The sequence below is a fragment of the Pteropus alecto genome, unplaced genomic scaffold, assembly GCF_000325575.1.
Source record: "Pteropus alecto unplaced genomic scaffold, ASM32557v1 scaffold38, whole genome shotgun sequence".
NCBI classification, from domain to species: Eukaryota; Metazoa; Chordata; class Mammalia; order Chiroptera; family Pteropodidae; genus Pteropus; species Pteropus alecto.
The window spans coordinates 5925794-5941517 of record NW_006442512.1 but is presented as its reverse complement, the minus strand read 5'-3'; the positions used below and the strand labels follow the sequence as shown (position 1 = coordinate 5941517).

General features: G+C 44.6%; 1 long non-coding RNA gene across 1 annotated transcript; it reads left to right on the top strand.

Annotated features, from left to right (window-relative positions):
- Positions 1–2718: 2718 nt before the first annotated feature.
- LOC112471668 lies at positions 2719–10863 on the top strand. The gene is made up of 3 exons (XR_003043371.1): positions 2719–2998; positions 3121–3302; positions 8876–10863. It is a non-coding gene; the product is annotated as an uncharacterized LOC112471668 (long non-coding RNA).
- The last annotated feature ends 4861 nt before the right edge of the window (positions 10864–15724 follow it).

Here is a 15724-nt window from a genome sequence, read left to right as displayed (position 1 = left end):
GGAGATTACATTGTTTAATTCCACCCAAAAGCACAGTGGTTTTCTAAACATGAATGGTTATCTGAGGCCTGGGGAAAGCCTGGTGTCTGTGTTTCAGTCTTACATTTACCTTATTTAACTGGATGCTGACTCAGAATTTGTAGGCAAGACATATGCACCCATTTTAGCTAAGCCTCATGAATGGTATGAGAAAATGCCAGGTGTCAGAAGCTCCACTCTCACTGGGAAGGAAAATCAGATAAGAACAAAGCAACTGAGGAACAATAAAGACCCAAACCAAGAGACAATAGGTCCCTAAGCTCAGACACCTCTTCCAGGAATCTTTGTCTTTCCTGGTAATCAATTGCTTCTTTCCTCCCCTCTGGAATCCAAGACACTTGGCTGGCACTTCTGTCGTTGCACAGAATTAGGATTATACCTTTATATAGTGAATTCTTTATACATTTCTTTCTCTCTTTAGACCCGGGGTCAGCACACTGTAGCTCATGTAGTTTTGGCAGACAAAGGTCTATTGGAACATGGCCACACATTTGTTTGTGCATTGTCTCTGGCTTCTTTTATGCTAGAAGGGCACAGCTGGTTCTTGCAACAGAGATGATCTGCAAAGCCAAGAGCATTTACTATGTGGTCCTTTGCAGAAAAAGGGTGCTGACTCCCAGTTAGACAACACACTGGTAGAGGGCAGGGACTGGGTCTTAGTCCTATCTCAACCCCTAGGCACAGTGCTTTGCACATTAATGCGTAATTAAAGGAAGAAGTGTCCACACAGGAGAGAATGAAGAGCATCGAGGGGAAATAGTTCAATTACTTAAGAGAAAGAGCCATTTTCAAGGACTTTAAAAGCTTTCATTTACGTATTCAGAATTGATAAGCTAATTGCACCACAATATTGCCTTAATGTTCAAGCAGCCCCTCAGGTCTCCTTATATAACACCTTATTAACCTAGTTGGAGGAAAGCTGCTGTTTCTAGACAATAATAAATTTCACTTTCTATAATTCAGACTAATTCTCTCCCTACCACGCCAATCTCTCTTTAGTCTGAATTAGACCTTAGCTAGACAGTCCCTCTGAATTGGAAATGAATAAGAAAATAATCTAGTAGAGCGTTTCTCAAACTGAAGAGGCTGGTGAGTGCAGCGCCATTTTATCCACTATGCACTATAGACCTGGTACTCAGAAGCCCCAAGCTTCCCCGGGGCTAAGAAAATGTTTGCCAAGTGGAAAGTTAAAATAATATTGCCTTCCAAATTAACATTCCTTGCAACTAAGCAAAACTAATATGAAAAAATGTTTAATTAAAAATCTACTAAGCAAATGACATGATGCCATCTTTGACTCAACTAGAGTCATTTGTAAATTATATTAAATGGGAGAGATGAGTGCGTTTTAAGATGTTTGGCATGCTATAGAGGTAAAGTCTCCAGATGTGGGAATGGGTGCAAGGGAAGACACACATTTTGTGGGGTCCAAAGTTCATGCAATTTTAGAGGATACAAATACAACAGTATCTTACTTTTGCAAATCTTACACAAGCCTACGAGCAGATGAACAATTTGTTAAGCCTTAGACTTGAATGCTTCTGGAGCCTTGGACTGACTTAGGCAAGTGAGGGGCACTGGAATTTAATTTCTATCAGTCTGATGGTAAATATTCTCTTGAGTGACTGGGTTGTTAGAACGATGTAGTCTAATAAGGCGGGGAGTGCTGTCGGCCTAAGCTCAGAAAGTCACCAATTTCCAAGACCTCTTTAAAGGTTCTGAGAAGTCCTGAAGTTCAGAGCATTAATTTTAATCTACCCAGAGTTTCCAAGACTTGCTTTTGTCATACAGACTCTCTCTGGGTGACTATTTTGAACAACTACGAAGCAGTCTGGGAAAGGCTGACTGTGTACTCCCCTTCTCCCCAACTCCTCCCCTTTAATTTTCTGGAGGGGTCCACTGTGGCAAGGACTCTGACCCCTCTACTGTTCTTAGGACAGAGCTGGGACTCTCCCAGACTTTGGGGTTCAGACAGCAGGTCAGAAAGGTGCTTTCCTGGCAGAGGCTGGTTGGGAGGAGAGCGGTCGTCTTAGAAGACAGGGTTAGATCTACTTATAAAAGATTTCTAGTGTAATATAATCCTTTCCTTAAAAAAAAAAAAAAAAGATTCTGCAGCTCAGACATATCCTTGCTCAGAATTTTAAAATAATGGGGCATTTTGACTCAAATGAGGGCAAAAGGGCTTGATGTGTGGATTCCTGTGCCTCACTTTCTATTAGCATCGTCTTGTTTTTTTTTTTCTTTAAGAGTTTGGTGCAAGATTGGTAACATAATTTGCAGGTCTCTGTGCAAAATAAAAATGCTGGGGACCCCTGTTCAGTATTATTAAGAACGTCAAGAGAGTGATAGCAGAACATTCAAAGTTCAAAGTTCTGAAGATATTTAAAGTCTGTATGGAAGATCTCATGGTTTAAGAGAAGACAGTGATTTTAACATAATGGGCCAGATCTGGGCACCGGGCCATGGAGGTGCATTTTTACGGGGTGGATCATTAATTGAGCATTCTGAGCATCACTTAGCCTTTTCAATGATTCATCAGTGAAGCTGCTGCTGCTGTGTAGTTCACATTATCATAATTAGCTGGCACTTCTCAAGTGAAAACCCTGCTCTAACCTGGGTGTTTTCATAAACAGTGCTAGTGACTATGTATCCAAGGTAGATGGGGTCAGCATGCCATGACTCTCTCTCCTCCTGGTTTGTAATAATTAACCTCTTCTATCAGGGGACTCAGTCTAATTGTCTTTCCTGTAAACAGTTGGTAATTATGAGTAAAGTAGTGGGGCAAGAAAGTGAGAATACAGGAGGGAACTTCTCCTGTTCCCAGGGCCTGCGTTTTCAGCAGCAGCAGCAGCAGCAGCAGCAGCAACGTGCCATGTGCCGCGAGATGTGACAGCAGTAGAATCGGATCGATCCTTTCACTACTTCATGGCCTAAGTTTTCAAAGGAACACTCTTTGTAGGTGAGGCAAAGCAGATATTGATAAGGGATTTCTGGACTCCTGCACCCCCAATGTGAGTTGAGGAGGGGTTAGAGACCCACTCTGAGGTGTCTCTACCCCCTCCTTAATCCTTTCTGGGCCAGGATGCCCAGCAACCTCTTCCCAAGTACGTGATCACCCTCCGCCTCCCAAGCCTTCCACCTGAGGGACAATTGGCTGTGGCACCCACTCCAGCACCCAAACAGAAGCTCCTCTGGGTCTGCAAAATGGCTGGCATCATCTCTTCCAAGAAAGGAGGACTTTTTCCAACGGCAGTGAGAGTAAGGTCTGGATCAGGGGAGAGAGGACGGCATGCATGTGTCTTATTTTTTTACTTCCAGGCCAGTGAGGGCATGTGTCCTTCACCCTTGAAAACAGTAGTGGTTTTATTTAACTAGTTTCTACCCTTTTACTTTCAAACTCTTTTTGATTCCTGGCAGCAAGCATCCATATCACCGCCTGCAGAGCTGAGGGGACAGCAGGAGGGAGAGAAAGTGAGGTCCAACAGTGGCCTCTGCCTGTGCTCTGTGGGGCCGTGGAGTTGGGGATCCTGAGGCCCAGAAGGTGGGACAGCAGTGGTGGACTTTGGCCAAATGCATGACTTTGGCTAAGAGCCTACTCCTTAAGGGAGGATGGGACATCTTCTGTATTTACCCAGATAGTAGGCCATGTGGATTGTGGGAAGAGTCATCTCTATTTAACCCATGCTGTAGATTACCTGTGTTTGCGTGTCCTTTTGTTTACTCTCCTGTTCCCAAAGCAAATGGTTTTGAGACAATCTTTGCTGAGATACACATTTCATTGAGGGCAGGTTAATCATTAGCTTGAGAGCGAGGGTGTCAACACAGGTACAGTTTACTTATTTGTTTCTAATTGCAGTAGAGAAACCCTAATTAATTAATAACTTTCTGGTGAGGGGAGATGAATTGGGTCACCATCCACTCCTCTTTTAAGGCTAGCTTTAACTTCTTCCTGGTAACCTATCAGTGGTTTTCACCTTAGAAGACTCAGCCTTAGAAGACTTTCCTTATTGTCACAATTGACCTTCTCTACGACCTTGGGCAAGTCCCTCTGTTTTTCAGGGCTTGTGCTGTCCCATCTATAAGCAGAGGGCACTTTGTCTTCACAGACTTTTCACTGCCTGGAGCTGAGGGCACAGAAACAGAAAGTCAAAGTCAGAGGTAGACAAAATGGTTTATAAGCTTTCTTTACTCTTATAAAATGCAGTGCCAAGTAACGCCCTGGGGTTACCCACATTGCTCGCAGCCTCCTTTGAAGATGGGAATCAGTCTTCCAAATGGGCCAGGACCCAGCATGGCTTCACCCACTCCTTAGTTGGGGTGCATAGTGAGGTGTGCTTAGCCTCTGCCAGCACAACCAGGGTACCAGGGCAGGCTGAAGAAGAGGGTGGAGGGCAAGGGAGCAGATCTTATCCTTTCTGTGACTTTTCTCAGGAAGCAATGGTAGACCAGTAGTGACATCTGCTCACAGCTCTCTAACTTCATTGGGGACACTGAGGAGCTACTATTTTTCACTCTATTCTTTTGTTAAAAATATTAAAAGGCAAGAAAACATGGTTTTTAGACTTTTCAAGGGAACTGCAAACATCACAGTTTGTAAACATTCCCTTCTTCCTGCCTAGCTTCTGGGGAAGGACGCCTAGATTCACTCAGTCACTTGCCTGGAACAATAGATAACCACAGCTCCAGTCCATTCCATTGCCACATGGTGATGTTTGAGGATCTTGGGCCCAGGAGGGCCAACCCCCAGGGTTTTGCAGCCAACAGCCCACCTGCTTTCACTGGGGCAGTGTTTTCTGGCTACAGAGCATACTCCTGCCCACCTCTGATGTGCTTGTCTGGCCTGAGCCTTTGGGCATGCCCAGTGGGGTGTGCTTCCTTCCCTTGGAAGATGCAGGCTGAGGTCCAGGGAGGTGATGACAGAAGGCCCAGCCAGGTAGAGCCAGCAGCTGCAGTAAGACGAGGTGTGTTGGCGTTGATTCTGGGATTCTGTATACTGACCAGCTGTCATGCATGGATAGCTCAGGGGTCCGAGAAAGCACCTTTCTATCTGGATTTTCTTCTCTCTGGTAGCCTTTGACTAATGTTCAGAAAATTTGCCTCTTTGTAGCTTGGGACTCCCACCAAGAAAGTTTCTATGCAGGCTGCTACCTCTAACAAGAACAGAAAGTCCCAGCTGGGCTTATGAAGAATGAAATAAGTCCCAAGCCCGATCTTTCTGAAAAGTTGTTATTAAATTCTGTGCATGGTCCTGACCTGGATTTAAAGATTTGCAAGAAGACAAATTCCAAACAGATGCCCATTAGGGCCCTGACAGCCGCAGCTTAAAGATAACATTTACATTCTGCTTGGGTTTGTATCTCTCTGTTCCCAGCTCAGCCCCTCTCCCGCCTCCAGTGGGATCAATACCTCGGTTGAGGTTACCTTGGAGGTGGCCACATTCTTTTAAGCTGTTTGCTTAGCGCTTGGTTTGCTCTGCTAACACGCCAGGCACTTCTTCCAACAGGCCTGTTTGCCCAGTATTAGGGCTGTTTGCCGAAACACCTACCCCAATCCGAGGGGGCTCAGCTTTCCAAACAGTTGGTCCCCACATCTGTCAATCAATAACACCAATCGGGTTCCTGATAGGGACAGCAAGTGTGGCCAAGTCCAATATTTGCCCGAACATCGCCCCCTTCCCCCACACCTGACTCTGCCGGAGCCTGAGAAGGCGGGCATTCGCCAAGCGCACAGGCTGCCGGGAAGAGGCAGTGCAGCAAACAGGGAGCTGATTCCAAGAAAGAAGGGCATGCGAGCAAACATGATCGCTCCTTTATGAGAGGTAATTTACTGAAATACACAGCGATTACCTGCTCATCCAGCCCTGGTGTAATTAAAAATGGCAGGCTCGGGGCTGTGGTTTTTCCCAGAGCTGGCAAAGGAACCTGAGTTTTATCTTTTGAAGCTGGAGGTTGGATCTAGGAGTTGGCTTGGAGTCATAGGAGATTGGAGGGACATTTGGATATTATCAAACCCACAAAATCAACTCCCGGGAAGGACAAAACGATGGCAAGAGGAAATATATCCTAAAAAGAGAGAAATGTTTAATTGGGTACAGGCTTTTCTTGTTTTGGAACTTGATAGAGGTATTGGTTTGCAACAGTGTGAATGCACTAAATGCCACTGAATTGTTCACTTTAAAGTGGTTAATTTTAGGTGAATCTCACCTCAGTTGGGGAGAAAAAAAGAGTGAATCTCAATGAGCCCAGGACGTTTACATTTGAGAGGCTCTAATGCCTAACTCAGGCTTTGGCTCAGAGTAAATGCTTAATAAATGTTTATTGAGAGAACAACCTAACATTTGCACAGTCAACAAAGCGCTTTGTTACACATTAGCTCATTTCATCCTTAAAGAGCCCTGTGAGGTGGGCAGGGGTAAGTATTCTCCCATTGAAAAGCAGAAACTGAGGCTTAGAGAGTATAGCTTTCATACTGTCACATAGCTAGTAGTGGCAGTGCCCAGATTTGAACCCAAAAGTCTCTAGCTCCAAAATCTGTGCACATAAAACTACATTAGTATTTTGTCTACCTCATGGCTTCTAGGACAGGAAAGAATTGTGGTCTTACAAATAACCCCTCCCCCTACTTCTTTTAGGGTATTTATTCCTGAAAATGTTAAAACCGGCAAAGACACCCATTCTCCCCACAGTTCCTAGCACAGTGCTTGATAAATATTTACTAATTCATTCAGCTGCAGAGACCAAACTGTGGTTGCTGTGGCGACTGTCCAGAACAAAGCTCAGGCAGGTGAGGGTATTAGTGAAGCCAAGGACTCTGGCACTAAGTGTCTAGGAGGAGGAGCTGGGTCTGTGATAGTGACTTCCAGAAGCCTTTGCTGGGGGCAAGGTGTCCTCTAAACACCAAAAGTACCATGAGGGGGAGCCTGGTGGTGGCTGGGCCATTTCACCACGGTTGCTTGTCAGTCTAGGTGGTGATGGTGTGGCCCCTGGTTCAAAAATTATTAAGAATGTTAAGAAGGAGACAGTAGAACATTAACTCAGCACGTATCCCTCTGAGGGGCCAGCATTGCCTGGTTTCCCAGTGAGCAGCAATGTGGGATCTGCGTATGGAGCCAGGAAGCCATGAGGCTAGGAGGAGGAGAAGGCTATCTCCTTCCCAGGGTGCCCCCCCACTCCCTTTTGGAGAATTCCAGTTAGCTTCCTCCTTCACCCCATGGGGATAGACAGAACTGGCTTCAGATCTGCTTGGGTTGCCACCAAGAAGCTGTTTGACTTGAGATGGCGGCATTTAACTTCTTGGAGCCTCAATTTCTCGGTTATAAAATGGTGCCAATACTTTTTTCATTAGGTCATTGAGAGATTGAATGAGAGGATGCAAAAGATACATGGTGCCCCTCTCATAACCAGACTACGCTGGACTGAGTTCCCTCTCCACACTACGAAGGATATGAGTTGGCTTACAAAGACCTATACTCAAGAAAAAACATACATTGATTGAAAACTGAAATGTTTTCAGAGGCTAAGCACAGAGTAGATATGAGACAGGCCACAGGGAAGTGCTTAGGGAGTGATGTGGACTGTGGTAAACTGGAAATTTTGTGCCTTACCTGAAGCCACCTACATTCAAAAGAAAAAATTTAAACTTGCAGTAGTTCTGCAAGTTATAAGGCTGAGGAAGCTCATTTTGAAACCTCTGAAACAACATGTTGAAAATTGGGAGAGGGAAGGTATACACGAGGTTGACGCCAAGGGGAGAAATTGAAATGCCACGAGATCCTAGAAGGTGAGCTATAAATTTGGCTTAGAACTTCTTGGTGACAAAGCAATAAAGGCAACATAATCAGTTACATGTCTATGAAGGAAAAATACATAGCATTTCCTGTTAGCCATCTCTGGCAGACTCCTTTGGGGCATCATTTAGAGTATCTTGACCAGTGTACTAAGTGTGGGGTGATGGGCGCAGTTCTCCAGCGTAAGCAATAAGCAGGTGTAGAGGAATTAAAAAAAAAGAAAAACAATAAATTTGACTGAAGTTAGGTCTGCTTTTATTACCACTGCACACTGTCAATTACAAACGATGTTAGCGATAAAACACTCCTCCATGAAAAAATTGTACTTGGCTTAAGGTATAAACAATTGTCATAGTATTGTGGAGTATAATAATAGCAATAAGTAAATAATCTTCATGTTAGGACAGTTTTATTACATATCTTTTAATAAACATTTTATTGTACATGGAAGTTAATTTGGAGAACTCCTAGTTAAAGAGTTCGCTTCCAAAATGTGGACCCACCATATGCATTCATTTTAAAAGTTATTTTGTCAGGTGACAGAATTGTTTGCATTCTCTTCGGGTACAGTTTGTGCCTTCAAGTCCCTGTGGTATCATGTATTTTCGTGTTTAAAAAGTAGATTTGAAATGAACAACGCAGTGATTGTAAGGATGAAAAAAACTGTAACTTGAGTTCTTTCAGTCATTCTAGGTGACCACTGGAGTTTATTTTGTTTAAAATTTAAAACAGTGAGAGAATGTAAACTGTCAGGTATAATATTTTTGTTTAGTTAAATACATAATTTAGTTCATGCTTCACCTACTTTACTAAATTTTAATAACATTTTAAAAATCGAAACTTAAAAAAAACTCTTTTAAAATGACAGAACAAAATCCAGAAAATGGATTTATCAAAACATTAAAACTTTCGTTGACATTTTGGGCTTATTAAAATTCTTAGCTACTGGATAATTATTTACATAAATTATTATTATATCAGGCTGTAACCAAAGGGTCATAGTTCAAACTGATAGGAATGTATAAATCATGATGTCTTTTTGTCCTGAAGGAACTTGCAATGCCTTGCAATATTGTGAAATCGGCAAGTGGTTCATAATTATTCTGAAGTTCTAAAAAAATTCCAAGTGGAGCATCTGTACCTACCTGAAATGACACAAATTCAGTGAAGCTCAATGAAGAAAAATGAAAAGAGAAAAAGAGGATGCCATCCAAACACAGTCTGGATGTATTCAAAATATGTAACACTTTGGAAATCATGTGTACTTAATGAAAATTCTGAAGAAATGTCAACTGGCATATCTAGTGCACCCATGCTATTGTTACTCATTACATTTCATGATTTTTACTGTAAATAATTTTTGTTGTTTGAAAGAGGAGTGAGTTAAAAAATTATCTGCCCAGGTGTCAAGCACACTAGGTATACTGATTTGCCACCTCTGGTTGGGCTACATGGGCTGAGTGCCCTGGTGTGGGGTCTTGTACGGGGCCAAGGTGTGGCAAAGTCAGGCCCCTTTCCTAATGGGCTCCTACTTCCTTGAGAAGGGGCTTCTATTCAGGCTCTTATGTTGCAAGGAACAGACACCCGTTTAGGCTGACTCAAGTCAATGGGGTTCAGCTGTTCAGCGTCTTGTTCCATAGCCCTGTCTCATCTTTACTGAGACATGGTACCGAGGCTGGCAAGGAGACCCGGGGAATGTCACCAGTCCCTGGGGTTGCCTCAGCTCATAGCAGCCCCACCATATACCTTTTGACAACTTGGTGTTAGAGTAGAGTCATCTAAAAGAGGCAAATGGGTACAAAGTTTTTTCCCGATGCCCTTTGGGAAATTCTTATTAACTCCATCAACGCAGTCAACAAACACGTATTAAGTAGCTTCTTTTGGGCCAGGCCTTGTGTGGGTGACTATGGGTAACAAACACAGACAAGAGGGCAGTGCCTGCCTTCACCAGGGAGCTGGAACATTCATGCGCATGGCTGCAACTCAAGAAAGTAGGAAGCAGCTCTAAGAGAGGCGGGTACAGTGTTATTAGGAGAATTCAAAGAAAGGGTGAGAGAACTTTGCCCTAGGGGCCCCACGAAGCTCTGGGAGTCTTTGTAGACTCTGAGATAGCTGAGAGAGGACATCTCTTGAAGGCCGATATATTCTTCTCATATGCCGTGTTTGTATCTGAGAACCATCACTTACCAGCTCTGTGACCTTAAGCAAGTCTCTCCTGCCTTCTGGGACTCAGCTCCCTCCTCTGAGAAATTGGAGTGGGGGGCAGTAGTCCAACCTCACGGCTGAATGCAGTGAGTCAAAGTAAGGCTCTTGTAAAGCTCTAGCCCTCCCCAGAGGAAGTGCTTATTAATGCTGATTTATGTCACACCTCCAGGGTCTCCCATGAGACTCCCCTTCATGGGCAGTTCTCATCGCTGATGAACAGTAAAATCAAGAGCTTAACTTGCACCTTCACTCAGGGAAGGCCTTTCTGTAGGGGCTGAACCAATGTGGTTCTCTGGCGAGTAAACCCAGTCCAAACATGGAATGTCTAGAGGAACAGACAAATACCGTGGCTCTGGTACAACCTTCCTCAAATATAAATTGTCTCAGCAGAGCTTTTGAGAGAAGTGGGTAACTCTTCTAAGATATAAATTGTCATTTTGTTGCTAATAATAATAATGAGAATAATTGCTGGGCTTCTGCCCTGAGATCATAGTCTTACTGTAGGCAAATCTCATCACTCACCCAAGGACTGGCCTAGTACCCAAAATAATAATGCCAGCATTCCCTACCCTCAGAGCCTTTTTAGAACTGTGTCCATGATCTCTTGACTCATCTCTAGATTTGGCACCTGTACGAAGGTCTATTAGTGTGTCAAGTCATGTATTTCAGCTACTTTTGCTAAATTACCTGATTTAATCTTATGGCAGCCATGTGAGGCAGGTCGCCTTATCTCCACTTTACTGTGCAAGAGCCAGAGCTGGGATTTGAACCCAGGGCTCTCAGAGTCCAGAGCCCAGGCTCCTAGGTCCAGCCTCTTTGTTCTTTGACAGAAGCAGTTCTACTTCCAGGAGTCACAGACTAAGATGGCCACCTGAAATAGGCTTCTGAGAAAAAGAAAGAACATAAAATAAAGGTCTTAAGGGGAGAGGGGAGATAAGATAAATGGGGTAAGGGGAGTCAAATATGTGGTGACAGAAAGAAATCTAACTATGGTAAGTGAATACACAGTGTGTGTGTATATATATATATGCCTTACTGTTAAAATGTACAGCTGAAACTTACTGGATTTTGTTAACCGATGTCACCATAAAAAAAAATTATTAAAAAAAATAAAACTAAAGGTCTTGACCTAATTCAATTAAATGTCTTATTTTCAGTCACCATCAAGTCAGAATTTGTAGAAGTATGATCAGTTCTGAGTCCAAGTCTGGTCATCTTGGAGCCCTCTCAAGGTGGTGAGAAACTGTTGAATTAATAAAACGCATTAAGATGATTGCAGGAGAAACAGTTTACGGAGGACAATATCCTGTTTGGAGGCATTTTCAAGTACTTTCAAATATACCCTTTTTCACACCAATAATTGATAGGCTAACCTAAAATTGTCCTTATTTGTTCATTAACATAAATCCCCCAAGGGCTCGCTGTGCAACACTTTATTAGATTGGATTGAGTAATGTATTTTAAAGTAATAAAATGACATTATTTTTTAATGTGGACTTTCTAGCCATTGACTGCCCTCTCTCATAGGTCTGAATTAGTGAGTTTTAATTGTGTGTAAAGAAGCAATAAAATAATCATTACTAAGATGATGAGGAGCTTCATTCATGGCAGACGCTGAGCTAGGCATGTCACATGCATCATCCTACTCAGCATCACAAAAATCCCTCGATGTGGGCACCACATGCCCCCACTTCACAGACTCGGAAGTCATGCTCTAAGGTAGTGGTCCCCAACTTTTTGGCACCAGGGACTCTTGCTGCTATGAGAATCCTGATGATCTGAGGGGGAGCTGAGGAGATGATGCTAGTGCTGGGGAGCAGCTGCAAATACAGATGAAGCCTCTCTTGCTCACCCGCTGCTCACCTCCTTTTGTGAGGCCTGGTTCCTAACAAGCCACAGATCGGGTACTTGTCCATGGCCTGGGGGTTGGGGACCCCTACTTTAAGGGATTAAACTTGCTCAGGGTCCCTGGGTGAATGAATGATGGAGCCAGGAGTCAAGCCCAGGTTTGTCACCTTCTTCAACACCCATCGAATGTGGCCAAGGTGCCAGAATCAATGATGCTGAATGAAGCTGAGTCTTTGGGCCCAGAAGACCTGGGTTAATAAAAATGAGAAGGGAAGAGATATAAATGAAGAGAGATATTAAGACATGTAATTGAATAGTTAGGGCTACCTATTGTTTATCTGATCAGGACTGACCCACCCCTAAGGAGTCTGGGGAAAGGAGGGATCTCGAATTGGGGAATTTTGCCTTCTCTAATCTTCCCATGTTACAGTGAGGTTACAGTCCAGAGAGTATAAGAATTTGCCCCAAATTGCAGAGGAGGTGGAAATAGGACTAGAGTTGGGTATCTAGGATGTGTGGGGAATAATGGGGATGGTCTTCTTAGGGCCTAGGGACTGGACCATGATGAGACCCACAAGGACCTGAGGAGGAGGGTAGCAGGACCAGTGGCAGCAAGGTTGGAGGGAGGTAAGACCCTGATGCCAGGGTGAGGAATCAGTGCTGTCACTTGGGGGAAATGCCAGTCCTGTTTACCAACACCTGTGTAGGGGCCTCTGAGCGCAAAGACACACGGGTGGTGCAAGTCTTACCTGAGATGTGACTTCTGCTCCAGAAACGGGGTGAAGTAAACATACAAACCAGGTCTTCAGACTACCATAGATCAGAAGCTAAAGAAATGGGGTGGGGTAGGAAGGAAAGGCAGAGTTTCCAAGGAAAAAAGCCCAGCATTCTCATTCCCTGAGGTGGAGAAATGTGGGCTGTCATGGTTTTGCATCAACAAAACTATGCTCAAGTCACTTTCGGGTTGAATTTAGAAAACATGGAGGGGGAGGCAGGGTGTGTACTTATGTGGGTACCGTACCCATCCATATCTCAAAAGCGAGTTAACCACTGAAAATGACCCAAGGGTTCTGGCAACAAAAATCATTCAAAATAGCCTTGACCCACTTCTCCCATAAATGGAAAGTCAGAAATAGAGAGCAGAATTCATATCTAGGTGGATCTTGAGTGCTCTGTCTCTCCGGCCCCTGTCTACCAAAATATTTCTCGCTTTAATTTTTCTCACTACCTTACATTTCACCGTTAGAGATTTATTCCTTTTGTTATTCAGTTTCCAAGAGTTCTCTACACAAGTGCAAAAGTTTCTGAGAGGAACAACAGGTAAGCTGGGAGAGTGATCCAGCTCAGACAACTGAGACAAGGGATTGGTTTCATTATGGGCCTGAGAGGCTAAAAGAGGTAAGTGAAGGAGAGGGAAAAGGACAGAGATGATCGTCCTCACTTTACAGAGGAGGAAACTGACACTTAGACGAATAAAGAAAGCAAGCACCAGTGTGAGGTAGGGGAAAGCCAAACCTCACCGTCTCACTTAAAATTGTGTGTCTTCAGAATCGTTTGAAGGCAACTCCAAACAATTTGTTTCAGAGGAAACAGGTGTTCATGGCCTTCCCTACTCTTACCTCCAAGGCAACCCAGGACATAGAGGCTGCATATGGTCCCTTCTCGAGCAGGCCCATTCATAAGCTTGATGGTAACTATGACTTGCATGCCTGGTCCTAAGTAATAGAACTGTGCCAATCAGACAAGAGTCTCTCTCTCTCTCATTTGAACTGAGACTTAAGGGTCATCATAGTTGGTGTCACACTGGAACTTGGAGGTCCAGTAGACTCAAGGATGGAGCGGCCATTGCAGGCTACAAATACCCCAAGGTTTGGAGTAAGGAGAAACTTGGGGAGCCAAACGGACAGGGAGAAGGAAGCAAAGGGACAAAGAACAATGAGGAAAGGTACCCAAGGGAGAGTATTTATTAATGTTATCATGGAAAATACCCCACTCCAGGGCAGAGACCCTAAAATGTGTGCCCAGTGCGATGTCGGGATTGCCGTGGAGCAGTGTCTGCGAAGGTTGTCCTCCACTTTTCCTCTTTCTAACTGGCTGTATTTATTAATGTTAGCTTGTGCTTGTTATATCATTGAATATCAAGTTTTTGGGGGGCAGATAACTTTAATCCTTCGGTCATTGGTCTCTGGATCAAGAGGTGTCACAATCAAGAGGTGATAAAGAGATTACTGTACTTCATGCTGATATGGAGACCCCATCATACCTCCGTGAGATCCTGCTCCTGAGCACGACACTGTGCCTAGGGGACTCTGGGGCTGTTCCTTGAGGAGGGGTGGGTGTATTTGTGCTTGCAGGAGGGAAAATGAGCCAAATGTTTGGTGACTCGAAGAGTGAATGAACCACAAGTCATCATAAATATGTTCTAGCTCCTTGACTCCTGGGCATCTGGTGGGATCGCACATCCAGGCTCCTTGTGTTAGGCTGGGGCCATGAAGCCTAACCTGGACAATGAGTTGTGAGTAGAAGTTTTAATGGTCTGTTTGAAACCTTTTAGTCTCAAACTCACAGTAGCCAATGATGTTCAAGATGGTGGTTGCTCCCTCCTCCTCGATCCTGGAGAGAGGAAACATGGAGCATCACTCCCAGGTAACTCACGTCTAAGTAAAAAACCTTTGTTGTTACAAGCTATTTCACTTTGGGTTATTCATTACCATGATATACCTGGTGCGTTCTGTCTTTCCCAGGGCTTACCTGTATATCTTTCCTGGATCCTTTTGGAAAGTGATGGAGGGTCTGCTGTGAGCTGGGGCAACCGCAGGCAACTGGTGACTTTCCTTGGGTCCCCTCTGCCAGCCTCAGTGCCATCACTCAGACCGTGGGACAGTAGTGCTGAACAGCAGAGGGCACCAAATGCCTGTCTCCACTTTCCCCTTCATGGTGCCATCACCATCACGTGGTGTTGGTGGAGCTGGCACTGTGGGAAGAAGGCACTCTGTAAGCAGGAGAGAGCTCAGGGCTTGCTCCTCTTTCATGTCACTGTAGTTGTGGACAAGTGTATGTAATCTGCAGGCTCACCCCGCAGTGAGCTTCAGAAGACTCTGGGACCAGGAGCGGCGGGCCCCAGCCTGGCCACTACAGAGCAGGCCTTTACTCTCACTTTCTCCGATGGCCTGGCACTGCCTTAGTTGTCATCATCAGAACCAGAGTCAGGCAAGGTGGGGAAGGCAGGATGAAGCATTATGGGCACTGCTTCTGTACAGTCGCCCACCCTGGCCTAGAGCTGTGGGCTCTCAGGCCTGCCCCAAGCTTCTGCTCCTATTACCCCAAATTCCATTATACTCCATCCATTTAGCTCACAGCTTTCATGTGTGTTGAAGTGCAGCCCTCTTCCTTTTTTTTTTTGGTGGGGGAGGGGTGGAAGGGCAAGACTACCAGCAGCTGTTTTCTAGATTGACACTACAGTGTGCATGAAAAATCTGAGAGCATAGTCAGCACGAAGAGCTTTGTCCTGGCAGTTGGACAGTGGTGCGATTGCCTCTAAGTCCCTTTCCTTCCCTGGTTCTCAGTTTCCTCCACTGTAAAAAGGGTTTTGGGGCCTACCAAGCTCTGAGCCACTTCCACCTTTAGTGACCTATGCTTCTGGGGTAAGGATTTGTTACTTAGGAATAGGAAGATAGCTTGGCCTTGGGGAACGGGTGGGAAGAAGAAGAGGAGATGGCTACAAGGAGAGAAAAGGGTGCAAGATGGGAAACTTGGGCCTTGGAGAGTCACTTGCTGGATGTGAAATTTTTCCAGGCGTGGCTGGATTACCTGCATCTGCTTGCCTTTCTTTATTGTTGGCATACA